The sequence below is a fragment of the Cryptomeria japonica genome, chromosome 6 (assembly GCF_030272615.1).
Source record: "Cryptomeria japonica chromosome 6, Sugi_1.0, whole genome shotgun sequence".
NCBI lineage: Eukaryota > Viridiplantae > Streptophyta > Pinopsida > Cupressales > Cupressaceae > Cryptomeria > Cryptomeria japonica.
This window is the reverse complement of record NC_081410.1, coordinates 511341302-511356454: the sequence shown is the minus strand read 5'-3', so window position 1 is coordinate 511356454 and position 15153 is coordinate 511341302.

Genomic DNA, 15153 nt, shown 5'->3' with positions numbered 1-15153 from the left:
TAATTTTTGAAAATAGTAGATTAGAATCATACCTCAAAAAATCTAAGTAAAGCAAAGGTTTATATGCAAAATAACAAAAAACACAATAACTACCAAATCTTTGTACAATAAGAGCTATAGTAGGAAGAGGTTGTGGATCATAATCAAAGAGTTTCTTCAAACCATCTTATAGGTCCTAGCTATCACGAATTGACACCTATGCCTTCTTTGTGCTCCTCATCAATATAACTAGCCAATAAGAGGTACCACTGTCACATTGCTAAGAAGTAACAAAAGATACATATGTTTGCTAGGACCATACACATCCTCTATGCTAAGGAAAGCCATGTGAGCCATGAGAATTATGCATAGCACAATCACTACCACCATGACCACATTTGTGCCCTTAGGGAGGAGGTAAGCCTTATGAGAAAGGGAAGGTGGTATATGTAAAATAATATGAGGAGTGTAAGCCCAATGTTAAATAAGAAATTATACATAGCATCTTCTCCAACAACCTTATAGCTTGCACCTAAATTTATAGAAGAACGTTAGAACAAATTTATAGACATAATTTACAATTAAAAATGAAAGTTAATAGAAGTTTGTTAAAAAAAAGAGTTGAGTTTCTATCTTTTTAAATACTAAGCATAATCTCCGCTCCAAAAGAATGTCAAAATTGAGTGAACTTAATTATATTCATGGCTAAACACTTGAAAGAATCATCTGCTAAGAAAAGAGCTCAAGTCTAAAAGGCTTAAAGAAATAATGCATCTAAATATGAGTACTTGGACCTTACGAGAAGAATTTACGAGAAGAATCGAAAGAGGTGCTTGAGTGTTTTAAGTAACAACAAAAAGGATAGGGGGGTTTAACAACACCCAAAAGGATCAAATGAGAACTAGTGGAAAGACCTTAGAAAAGAATACACTAAGCAAAATGAGGAAGATTGGGTTTGAAAATGGTTGACCAAACAAGATAAAATATTTGTTGCTAAATAGTGACCATGAATTACAAACTCCATGTGCTATTTAGTTTATAAAATATAGAAAAATGTGGAGAAATCCATGTGTGGCCTTTATGAGGCTTATAATTGCAAAAAGTGTACCAAGATACCATTTCCAATCTTTTGAGCAAGGTTTGGTACGTTTAATCCAAATCTCATGAAGTGTTTCTACAAGATCCAATTCAATAATAATTAAAAAACACTCAAAATCTCGATTAGGAAGTGTGTAATTCACCTTGGCTTAAGGCCAATCTAGTCATTTTCTAGTGCATCTAAAAAGGAGATCTAATATAGACAAAATCCCCCTATGAAAACATTGATTGCTTGAATCCATGGGACTTTACCTAAAGGTTGATCCTAGAAAGTGATCCTAAGGGGCCACCAAAGAGAGTGTTGATTGATAGAAATGTCATTTCTAAAGTTATTTGCATTCTAGATTAACGAAGGTTTAATAGCTTCCTAAGCTTTTCATATGATTTTGACTACAAAAATGCGCTAGATTTTTAGAAGATATTTCATAATTAGAATGAATTGAAAACCTAGCCCTTTCCAAACTTATCTACCACAAGGTACCTAAAAGAAATACAATGCCACAACAAGATTTTTCAACTCCTCAATTTCCTCAAGTGCTTTGATAATCTATTTAGCATAGAGAACCAATCCTTGACAATGGGTATCAATAAGACCAAATCTCTCTAGATTCACAAGACAAAAAAATTCCAAGAGACTCTATGAAGTCACTTTCCCTACTTAGTATAAACCCATAAGAAATCTCTTCCTGAGTTTCTCATGAGAAGCCTTAGAAGGAGTTCAATGAGAAGAGTAATAAATATAAGAGGTTAAAAGTACCTTAGAACAAACCTAAAATTTCCTATAAATAGAAAGAGGTTTGCTTATCCAATAATCTACAATTTCTTCTTAAGAGAGAAATAATAGATTGCTAAAGAGAAGAATGAAAAATGAAAATCGAAAGGGATTCTAAGAAACTCAAATATCTCAACATGACTAATCCATTTCTAGCCAAATTCATTGAGCCAATGAGGCTTGGGTAGCAATGATGGATGATAGCATTGGGTTTTCTACCACCATATGCTAGATATTGAGCTAAATAGAAAATGTCGAGACATTGTAAAGCAATTTTGACATTATTCTCTTCTTCCTAGAGAGTAAGAAAATAATAATCAACAAAGTGGCCATTGTCAAGTTGCAGGTTAATATTGGGAAGGGAAATTCCTTTCGTGTTTTTCTAAGAAGTAGCATTAGCAAGCAAATAACCACAACCTTCTACAATTAGAACACTCACATTAGAAATTAGAGGCTTTCACAATCCACTAATGCCTATCCATATCATTATGGATTCTTTTGGACATTTAATGCTTCAAGGTTCAAATAATTTAATATTGTAAGTTAAAATTGGAAAACATTTAAACTTTTTACTATTGTAAGTGATAGATCGCCTTTTGTATAAATATTTACACTAATTAAAGTAAGTAACTAAAGAATCAATTTAGATATAAAAGTTAGGGAGCGATATAAATGAATTAAATGTAGTAATTAATGCAAAGATTTAAAAAGCAAGGGGACTTAGTATAAGGTCTAATGAGATAATTATTATGAACAATGTTAGAATTAATTCATTGTAGTAATAAAAAATTAAAGGCCATCAAATAATTGTTGTAGATTTGAGAACTAGTGTATGTATTTGACTAGTTCATTTTCATGAATGCAAATTTGAGCTAATGTATGGAATTGAACCTAGGTGACGAGTTTGAACCAATTTATTTTGAACTTATATAACCTGTTTGCCTCTATTTATGATCTATATCTAAGGAAGTGATCTTTACAAACATCATTATTGAACTTCCTAAGTGACGATCATTTTCTCCTCAGTCAAGCCACTAAAAAGACCAATCAACGGTGATGAACCAAAAACAAAGACAACAAGCAATTGTGCAATTTGCTACTAGTATTTTGATGCAATTTTTATTTAATATTCTTTATCCTTTTGCATTTGAATTGTAGATATGCTTTATAAATTCATAGATTATCTTAACATTTTTTAACATCCTTAGTGTGTTTTTAAATGAATGAATGAATGTCTTTAAATACAACAACATAACACACAAATCAACACAATGTGTGCTATTTCAATTCACAATTAATAAAAGGAGGGATTTGGTGAGGTTCAATTTAAATTTATTAATCTAAAAGTTTGACTTTGACATTTACAACCATGAAAGTGACTTTAGTAAATCTTGCATCCATATATTTGATATAAGGTGGCAAATGTGAGATTGAGGGATTAGGATAGGATAACATCACAAGCTAAGTCCATACAACAATGTGCTACTTGCATATTTTTTATTGCATTAATGATACTATTGTGTTGGTGTAAAATTAGGGTTAGGGTTAAATTAAGATAATAAAACCACTAAATAACGTAATTAACCAACACATTAAGGAGGAGAGGAATCTAATAGATCTAGCCTTGATAAATATAGATTTTGATCAGATTCCAAGCCTCCTTGATGGGGCTCTTTCCTCCTTGAATTGAATTGAATTGATTTGTTGAAGATTAGGGCAAGATAGTGAATTAATGTTTTCCCCCTATATCAATTAGTGTTGATACATGAATCCTTACTTTCTATCATTAGGCCATAGATCTAAGAATGGATTTTTTGTGCACTTTTGTTTTCCCTCTAAGAAGGCAACCTATTTTATGAGGGCATTGTATTACAACTAGACATCATATTGTAATTTACTCTTTGTTGGATAATAGAAAGAAGTGGACAATTATTTCTCAAGTGGATGTAGCCCGGATTAGGTGAACCACATTAAATCTTTGTGTTATTATGATTTGTTATTTTTACCTCTCTTATTGTGCATTATATTTAATATCATTTATTGCTCTAGTTTACTTCAAAACTCGAACAACCACAACCTCAAACCAAAACCTTTGTTCCCAACTAAATTTACTAAGCACACTCCTAGATTGGTCCATAATTTTCCTATTTATATCCTTTCTAAAACTCCACTATGTTAGGGAGAATATAGAGATTTATTTGATCTTTGAATGCCACAATCTTTCTAAAATATACCAAAATTAATAGAGTAAAATTCACTACCATCATTAACCCTCAAAAATTTATATTCTAGTTTGCATTTCAACCATTACTAAATAAATTCCTTAAAATGACAAAGCACTTCAAATTTAGTCTTTAAAAAATAAAATTACATTCTTATGTTATAATCATCAACAAATGAAATGCAATAAGTGTACTTCACAACCAAAGAACATCAAAAGGATCAAACACATCATGTTGAACAAGATCGAAAATACCAAAAGATTTATGTGAACTCAAGTAAAATTGAACATGCTTCTATTTTTTATAAATGCAATGCTCATAGAAATTAAATTCAAGATTACAATTAATCAATGCATTAACTATGTTTTAATGTTTTAAGGTATGCAAACCCTTATCTCCTATGTGACTTAATCTTTAGTACCATAACATAGACTTTTATATAATTAACTTGGATTTATTAAAAAGAGACCATATCTTTTTCCAATGAATTATACATAAATTTAATTTTTCAAATTAATACTATTGTACTCAATAGTGTAGGCATCAAATTGAAATAAATTTCCCAATCTACTACCTCCAGTAATCACTATAGCACCTCTTACCATTTTAACACCTTTTTTTTTTTAAATCTATTGGAAAAAGGTGTGTTGCTCACTTTGCATAATGTTATAATGTGAAAAAAATATTATATGTAACATTTGCACCTAGGGGACCTAGGGTCATGTGCATCACATGATATATATTCTTGGGGCCACTTTTTATGTTGTATGTGTAGTGTCGTAAATTGTACACCCTTAATTGGGTGGTACAATTCCACGTTTAAGGTTAGCACCTGCCTTAGTGTGTTTGCATGTTGCATTTTAAATTCCCTTTAAGCATTTAATTAATTAATTAAATTAAATCTAAAGTCTTCTTTTATCCCTCCATACAGCATAAAATTGGGCCCTTTACCCTAAGCGTGCCCCTTTTTATTTTATTCTTTCAATCAATTAATTCATTAAAGCCCTAACTAGGTCCTATTTCGACCTTCAAGGCCTGATTTCGCATACCTAAACACCTTGAATTGTCACATCGACCTGGGAATTACTTTTTAATCACGATACCTTGCATCCCTAAAAATTTGGAAAAAATTTGGTTGGACCATGGCGTGGCACCATGGTCCCAAATTTTTCTCCCCTAATTTCGGGAACATGTTTTGGTGGTATTATAATATTTAAATCCAACTTGGTGTGAAATTATATCATCTCTAGGTTGGCCTATGATCAAAAACAAACTTAGGGTTTCATACATATAGCCTTTCCTTTCCTCATTTGAAGAATCCATCTATAAGAAATTGAAGGAGCCTCTTATGAAGTGAAAGTATAGGTTATGTGGAGTCTTCAACCAATAGATCAAGTATTTATCAAGTCTTCATCATCAATTGAAGCTTTGGGATATTGAATAATAATAGGAGATCATCAACTGTTGATTGGCTTGTACCTCTCCCTTAGGGTCTAGTATGGTTTCATGTTATTTTCATCTCTTTATAAGTTTCACAACACTTGTTTTCATATTTACATTCATGCTTTAGATCCTTTATTGCATTTGTGATTTGAAGCATTTACATTTACATTTACATTCATTTAGGGTTTACTCTCCAAGTGTAGGGTAGAACTCTAGATTTACTTTCAAGCTCATTTAGGATCTTGCATGCACACAAGGCTCTAGCACACACATTTTTCAATACATTATCGACTATTTGTGAAGGCAGAAATCACTAAAATAAGGGGTTTGACTAAGGAAAAATCCTATATAGCCACACAATTTCCCTTCTTTTTGGTGTGTAGGTGGAAGATTCGAGAGTCATATAGTCGAGAAAGGACAGAGGAGACCAAGACTAAGTGAAATGCCTTTTGCAAAAATTACCATGGTGCTACAGAGGGACCATGGCACTCACTGAGGACCATGGCGTTGCATCCTAGTCTCGATAATTTTTTCTAATTTTACAAGTATGGACTCTAATCCTCTTCTAGTGCTTGATATCTTATCTTGTAGCTCTATTTGGTTTTTGCAACACTTTATTTTCATCATTTTATTTCAATAGATTTAGTATTTGCAATTTCCAAACCTAATTCAAGTTACACAATTTCGACTTAAACAAAAGGGGAAATAGGACCTCAATTAGCATTCAACCCTCTTCCTAATAGAATTGAGGTTGGATCTATTGAAGGTTCATCCTCCTTTTAATGTATTGGTTAATTTGGCTAATTGGTGACCTTAACCTTCCTGGTGTGACCCTAACTCCAAATTACACCATTACATTTTGGTGAACCCGACGTGAAAAACCTTTAATTCTGATTTATGTTCTCAAATCTGAGTGTTTATGCAATTTAAAATTCAAGTTTTCATTTACAAGTTTGATTTCCTTGCAAATTTTAAAAATTTAGAAGTTAATTTCACTAAAACCCTAATTTTTAAATTTCAAATTGAACTTGTGGTTAATTTGGATTCAGATTTGATTTGGGAAAACTTTGCACTCGTTGATCTCATTTTATAAATCAAATTACATAAATTGCAAGTGCTTGCATTGGTGAAAATATCATAAAAATTGAACATTGTTTTCTATTTTGCATATGTTAAAAAAGGAAAATTGTTGTCATAATGCATTCATTTCATAGATGTGGTAATGGATTAGCCTCCCTTGTTTCAATTTACTCCTCTCTTAAATATCCTCCTATCCATGAGGACATTTTAGTGCAAAAAAGAGTTCTTAACAATTCCTTCAAAACTCTCCCATGTTCTAAGGATGAAGATTTGAAGAATGATGTTAATATTTCTCCTAAAATGTGTCTCTCCCATGAAACTATGTTATAGAAGAGAATGATAACATAAACACCTTTCTTAATGTTACCTTACCTTTCATACATGATATTTCTCTTAGAGAAAAAGTATTGATGGAAATTGATTTATCTTCTCCCAAATTTGGTCTTACCAATGAGGGTACAATAGTGCAACAAGAGGCTATGAACACTTATTTTAAAGATCTCCTTCCTAAGTATGAATATTTGAATAACGATGTTCATTTTCCTTCTAAAAATTACTTCCCCCATGAGGATCATTTGGTACAAGTAGATGATATTGTCCCTACTTTTCCTAGTGATACCATACCCTCTTTTGATTTCAATAAATTTCCCACTAGAGATGAAGCATAAATGAGTTGTGCTTGTCCTTCTCCTAAAGCTTTTCTTACCCATAAAGATACCTTAGAGGAAGAAGATGAAATTATAAGAAATTTCCTTGATACTCTCCCTCCTAAAGATCCTACTAAAGACATTTTGAGCCAAGAGAATGATTTCAACAACACGTGTATTAATGCTCTCCCTTCTAAGGATGAAACTTTAATAAATAGTTTTTATTACCTCTCCCAAAATTGGCCTTAACAATGGGGACATCATGGTGCAAGAGGAAATTTTTAACACTTCTCTCAATGATATCCCTCTTTGGGATGAACCATTAGAGAATGATGTTGATTACTCTCTTATTATGTCCCTCCCTCATAAATGTACCTTGGACAAAGAAGATGACATTATGATAAAAGAGGGTGATATGATTGACAATTCCCTTAATAAAACCTCACCTCGTATTCATTTAAATAACCTTCCCTCCAAGGATGAAGCATTAATACATAATTCCCTTTCTCTCTCCCCAAATTGTATCTATTTATAAGGACACCCTAGTTCAAGAAGATATTATTAATATTTCTTTCAAAGATTTCCCTCTCTAGGATGAAGCTTTGAATAGTAATGTTGATCATTCTCCTAAAATTCATAAGGCTACCTTGGAGCAAGAGAATGAACTCATATCACAAGGGTTTGATATTGTTAATGTGCCCCTTTATGACAATGTCCCTTTCATTCAATTTGAAGAAAAAACTATTCATGAAGAGATGTTTAAGGTTGATAATGTTTATGAACAACTTCATGATTTTAGCTCTACTAGACCTTCTTCATGTGTTCCTAAACCATCTTCAATCAATATGATACATGTAAATGGTTATGAAACACCTAATAAACCCCTCTTCACAGTTCAAGGTGCTAGTGCTTCTCCAAATTCTCAACCTCTAAACAAGTCTCTCTTTGTGGTTCAAGGTGGTTATAGTAATGATGCCTTTTGCACCCCTAACAAACCAGTTATTATTGTGCAAGGGGGTTATCCCACTAAGAGTCCTTATGAGTATGCTAAAAAAATCACCTGAGAGAGTTACAATTCGATTGCTCAACATATAATACGTGAAACAATAGGCAACCTTACCCTCCTTCGATTATTCTTTCTTCACTTCCTACCACTCAACCTATTTTTCCACAAGCACCTCATATATCACAAACTCTTGGTAAAGAGTATGACCTTATTCAAAAACTTAAAGCTACTCCCGCCAAGATTTCCCTTTGGGATCTATTTCAAACTTCATACATGCATCATGGAATGTTATAAGATGCTTTAAAAACTTTAGATGTCCCACCCACAATGACATCTAATAATATGGCTTCTTTGATTGACTCCATGACGACACCCAAAGCTCAAATTGTATTCACACAAGATGAGTTGCCTTCTCATGATGTCCAACATCAATATGATCCTCTTAATATTGTTGTCCTTATTAATGGTAATACTATACGACAAACCCTTGTTGACAATGGCTCTGGCCTTAATGTTTGTAGCATTAACCTATTGCATAAGATCAACGTGGATACATCTCTTATTAAACTAGATTCTCTTACTATATGTGGCTTTGATAATGTTGCTAGATCTTCTTTAGGTACTATAACCTTTCCTATTAAAGTGGGACATGTTATTTTACCATCTCACCTATTCATGTTTGTAGGCATTTGCATGAAGATTGCATTAATGAAATGTTATATGTTTTCATTGATGTCAGTTAACCGATAATGATGTTGTTATAATGTTGTTTTGTAACCGGTAGGAAGAGCTAGTGAAGGGAACTACAACCGGTAAGTGAATTTATGGATGAAATTGATATTACTAGAGAAGAAGTGAGATCAACCGGTAAACCCTACCTGTTGATATGATAAACCCTAACCGATGAAGTTTGTTGTATTGGTTTATGATCTAATGATGAGTGGTAATGATTATGACACATATGCATGTTGTATGACAAGAGTTTCAAATTGTTTTTGGCACGTTGATATAACAGTTTTTATCTCAGGAATAAGAAAGTATATTGCATGTAATGCAATCCACGTGATGAGTTACACAGTTCGATGAAGAGGTGATCAAGGAGCGGTCGAGGCTATCTTGAATGATGTGCAAAGATTGTTATGTAATCCAACAGTCATACTTGAACCGATTTGTTTGTAATCTCTATGAGAAAATTAGGTTTGTGTTGTGTTACCGACCTGATGATTTGTTTATAAGGTCGATGAGTTGTTTTGTTGTAGAGTTGGTAATTTGTAGTTGAGAGTGAGAGTGTGGTTGCTGAACTAGATGATGTATCTGCAATTTGTGTAAAGGAATATAGGAGCATGAAAAGGATCTGAACAAGCAAGTGTAGTGCTATTCAAACAGATCAACGAACCCCTGTTGTTTTCTAACAATTACAACAGTAAAATACCCTAATCGGGTAAGCTCTAACAAGCTTAGTGTTATTCAAATCCTCTAACCAGGTGGTCCATTATCTTGGATTTCAAATTCTCTATCAAGGTTACTCCTCACAGGGTATTGCTTCTAATAGGGCATTATAGTCAATCCCTTAACTGGATGGTCCCTAACAAGATCTATTCTTAACAGGACTTATTGTAAAGCTTTAACAAGCTTGGCTCCTAATAGGGCGAACTTCAAAAGAGTTCAAAATACTTGTGGGTATTCATCCCCACTGTGGTTTTTCCCATTTGGGTTTCCACGTCAAAAATACTGTGTCAAGTGGTAATTTTTTTTGTGGTTATGTTTACTATGGTTGAATTGCTTAACTGCTAAATCCACTTTGATATGTTATGTTAACCAGAAGCAATCTGAAATGAGGTTTTACTTATGTCAGTAAAGTATTTGAATGTTTGTGAATTTCAAGTTGCTTCACTGTTGGTCTGTTATAACAGTCAACCACTTTAACTTGACAATGATATTGCATCTTGTCAGTTCTAAGCTTGCTTTGAGAGGTTGTTTTTTGATTGGTGAAAGTTTATATCAATTTTCTATCTACCGATTCACCCCCCCCTCTCAGTAGTTGACTAGATCCTTATTCTTTCATCATACCATCAATTGGTATCAGAGCTTCCCAGGTCCTCTAAGGTTTAAGCCTAACAACATGAGGTAAAGATCTTGTAGAATGTGATGAAGAAGGAAGGTTTGAAGTTTAATAGAGAGAACTAAATGATATGGAGTACTAGAATGAAAATTTATATTAATATTCTAGGAAGTCAATACTGGGAACATGATGGTACTCAATATGTTGCACCTAGTGGGATTATGACTGATGATTAGAAGAAAGAGCAACAAGAAAACAATCAAGCACTTGAGGCTATTATCAGTTCTTTGTCTGATGCAGAATATGTTGATGTCAATGGTTTGGAGACTTCTTATGAGGTATGGAAGAAAATTGAAGAGATTTATAGCGGTGATGAACATGTGAAGATTTCCAAAGAATAGAGTCTAAGAGGAAAATTTGATGACATGTGGATGGCTGAAGGAGAGAATATACAACAATATGGTCAGAGGATAAAAGAGATAGTTGGTGACATCAGGAGTGTTGTTGGTAAAGTGGAAGATGCCACAACGGTTAGCAAGGTGTTGAGAACCCTTCTACCAGTCTACACTATCCGAGTTGCAGCCATTCAGGAGCTAAAGTCAGTTGACAAAACTAAGGTAAACCTTAACTCCATCATTGGTAAGATTACTTATTTTGAATTAAATGGTTATGATGGTAGTGTTCAAAAAGCTGAATCTCCATTTAGAGCTTCAGTTTCTAAGCCATCTATGAGGAAAAGTAGAGATGTCAGTCACAATTATGAATCTAGATCCAACAAAGAAGTTGATGATGAAGACAGTTTGATTGAGCTTGAAGCATTTTTGGCCAAGTGGTTTCCCAAAGGTATCGGTAAGTATAGAGGTAAATTACCTTTGAAATGTTTTGCATGCATCAAGATTGGACACATTGTAGCTAATTGTCCTAATGGTGACAATGATCACAAGCGAGAGAAGTTCAAGAAGTACAAAGAAAAAGGCAAAAGAGATTATCTTATTGTAGTTGATGGTGGTATCACTGATGAGGAATCTGAGGGTGATGCTAATGAAGACATTGTTTTTGTAGTCATTAAAGAGGAGACATCTAATTATAAAGCATTAGTTTCTCGCATGGATAATTCTGATGATTGGATCATTGATAGTGGTTGTTCACATCACATGACCGGTGACCAGAGAAAATTTATTTCTTTCAAGGAATTTGATGGCGGAGTTGTGAGATTTGGTAATGACTCACCTTGCATGGTAAAAGGTAAGGGAACTATTTCTCTTAATGGAAAGAGCAATGTAGATGATGTCTATTGGGTTGAAGGATTATAGCACAATATTTTGAGTGTTGCTCAACTTAATGACAAAGGATACCCATTGGAGTTTAAGAATGGTATGTGCAAAATCTATGGGAGCAAAGGTGAACTGATTGCAACTAGCAAGAAGACTAAAGGTAATCTGTTTCACCTTAATCCTAAAGTCAAAAACTATTTAATTGCTAAAGTATATGATAGTTGGCTTTGGCATTGGAGATTTTATCATATAAATTTTGATCATTGTTAAAGTGAGTAAGTGTAAGATAGTGAGAGGTTCGCCTCAGTTGGACAAACCAATTAATGTTCTATGTAAGGAATGTTAGTTGGGAAAGATGACATCCTCAACTTTTAAGAGAAAATATTTTTCAGTGGAACATCTATTAGATTTGGTTCATACAAATCTTTGTGGACCAATAAGGACTAAAAGTATTCAAGGTGAAATTATATTTTATGATCTTCACTGATGATTGCTCGAGAATGATGTGGGTCACATTCTTCAAGGATAAAACAAAAGCTTTTAGTAAGTTCAAGGCATTCAGGGCCTTAGCTAAAAATGATAGTGGTAAGAAGATAAAGTGTCTGAGGACTGATCAAGGCGGTGACTTTACTTCTGAGGAATTCACTAGATATTGTGAAGAAAATGGTATCAAACGACAACTTTCTACACCGAGGACACCACAACAGAATGGTATTGTAGAGAGGAACAATCGGTCAGTTGTTGAAGCTGCTAGAATGATGTTGATGCAAGGAGGTGTAGCAAAACATTTCTGGAGAGAAGCTTTCAGCACAACTGTCTACACTATGAACCAGATATTGGTAAAGAGAGGTAAGGATAAGACTCCTTATGAATACTGGTATGGTAGATCACCTAATGTTAGTTATTTCAAGATATTTGACAATAAATGTTTTATTAAGAGAGGTGACTATATTAATAAGTTTGAGACTAAAAGTGATGAAGGTATATTTCTTGGTTACTCCACCAAGAGTAAGGCCTACAAATGTTACAATAACTAGACACAGAGAATCATTGAGAGTGTTGATGTTCAAGTGGATGAGTATCATGAAGTCTCAGGGGAAACCAACATGGAGAAAAAGGATGAAGATCCTTGCTTCTATTTTTGGAACCAGAACTGGTGAAACCTGAAACTGGTAAAGAGAATATTATTGTACCAGTTCAACCGAAACATGTAGATTCAGAAGAAGATGATGATAATAAGAAGAACTTGAAGATAATGATCATGTTATTCCAAGGTATGTGAGACTCAATCACAATCCTGACCAAATTATTGGAGATAAGGATGTTGGAGTGTTAACCAGAAGAAGAATTAGAGAAAATTCTTGCATGATCTCCACTATTGAGCCTAGAACTGCTAAGGAAGCATTTGGAGATGATCATTGGATCAAAGCTATGGAGGAGGAGCTTGATCAAATTGAGAAGAACAATACATGGACCCTAGTACCCAGATCGATGAATAAAAATGTGACAGGTATTAATTGGGTATTCAGAAATAAAGTTAGATTGGTTTGTAAAGGTTATGCACAACAAGAAGGAGAAGATTATGGTGAGACTTTTGCACCATTTGCTAGACTGGAAGGTGTCAGAACTTTACTTACATTTGCAGCACATAAGAGATTCAAAGTATATCAGATGGATGTGAAGTCAACATTTTTGAATGGAATACTAGAAGAAGAAGTATAAATTGATCAGCCATATGGTTATGCTTTGACTGATGAAAAAGACATGGTATGCAATTTGGACAAGGCACTATATGGGTTAAAGCAAGAACCGAGGGCATGGTATGAGAGGCTTCATTCACACCCGATGAAGATAGGTTTTAAAAGAACCAATGAAGACAACAACATATATCTCAAATATGAAGGAGATAAGATACTGGTTAGTGAAGTGTTTGTGGATGATATCATATTTGGAGGCAATGATGACATGAGCAATGACTTTGCAAATGAAATGAAAAGTGAGTTTGAAATGTCTCTAGTGGGAGAGATAACAAAATTCATAGGCTTGCAAATGTAGCAAATGAAGAGTGGTATTTTCATCACACATTCTTTAATGTGAAAGAGGTATTAAAGACATTTGGTATGAGTGATTGCAAACCAATTGAGACACCAATGGTTACAGGTTGTAAATTGTCTAAGGAAGATGAAGCCACATTTGTTGATGAAATGGAGTACATGCCAATGATTGGGAAATTGCATTATGTTATTCACAGCAGACCGAATATAGCTCATGCAGTTCGTCTAGTTGCTATATTTCAGAAGAATCCAAAGGAAACACATTTGATAGCAACCAAGAGGATATTCAGATATTTGAAAGGTACTATTGATTATGGATTATGGTATCCATATGCAGGTAACTTTCATTTGAAGGTGTATCCAAATGCAGACTGGGCAGGTAATGTTGATGATAGGAAAAGCAAAACCGGTGGAGTATTATTTCTTGGAGGAAGACTTGTTTCATGAGTAGCAAGAAGAAGAGTTGTATATTACAGTCTACTGCTGAAGCTAAGTATGTTGCAACTTATATGAATTGTACCCAAGCTATGTGGATGAGGCACATTCTAGAAGGTTTCAAGATGAAGTTTACAGAACCTGTAAAGATCTTATGTGACAATACCAGTGCCATAAATATTTCCAAGAACCCTGTTTTGCATGCACAAACCAAGCATATTGAATTGAAGTATCATTTCTTGAGGGAAAAAGTACAGAGTAAAGATGTGATATTGGAGCATGTTTCTACCAAGGAGCAACTTGCAGATATCTTTTCTAAACCTCTACCTAAGACTACTTTTGAGTATCTTAGAAGTCAGCTAGGGGTTGTAACCCTCCATGAGGTCAATTGAGCATGATGTAGAGTACATCAGTCCCAGAGCTACTTGCAGAATTTTACAGTAGGATTGGTGTAGAGTGGAGTTATTCCATAGGGGGAGCATCAAGTTATAGGTTGAAGATGCTTAGCAGTGAAGTTTGACATTGCATGTTTTACTTTCACTTTGGCATTCTTTTTAAAGGGGAAGAAGAAATATGTGATTATTGGGGAAGAAGAATTGTATGATTGACAAAGAGAAGATAAATAGCTAGTTACCAGCTAAAGACAAGGAGAGTACATGGTAAAATGTAAACCAGGATTCCTATTCACAATCATAGTAATCAAGGGTATTGATACTTATATTGCCATCAATGCCAAAGGGGGAGATTGTTGGCATTTGCATGAAGATTGCATTGATGAAATGTTATATATTGTCATTGATGTCAACTAACTGATAATGATGTTGTTATATTGTTGTTTTGTAATCATTAGGAGGAGCTAGTGAAGGGAACTGCAACCGGTAACTGAATTTATGGAGGAAACCGATATTACTAGAGAAGAAGTGAGATCAACAAATAAACCCTACCTATTGATATGATAAAACCTAACCGATGAAGTTAGTTGTATTGGCTTATGATCTAATGGTGGTTGATAATGATTATGACACGTATGCATGTTGTATGAGAAGAGTTTCAAATGGTTTTTGGTGCATTGAGATAACTG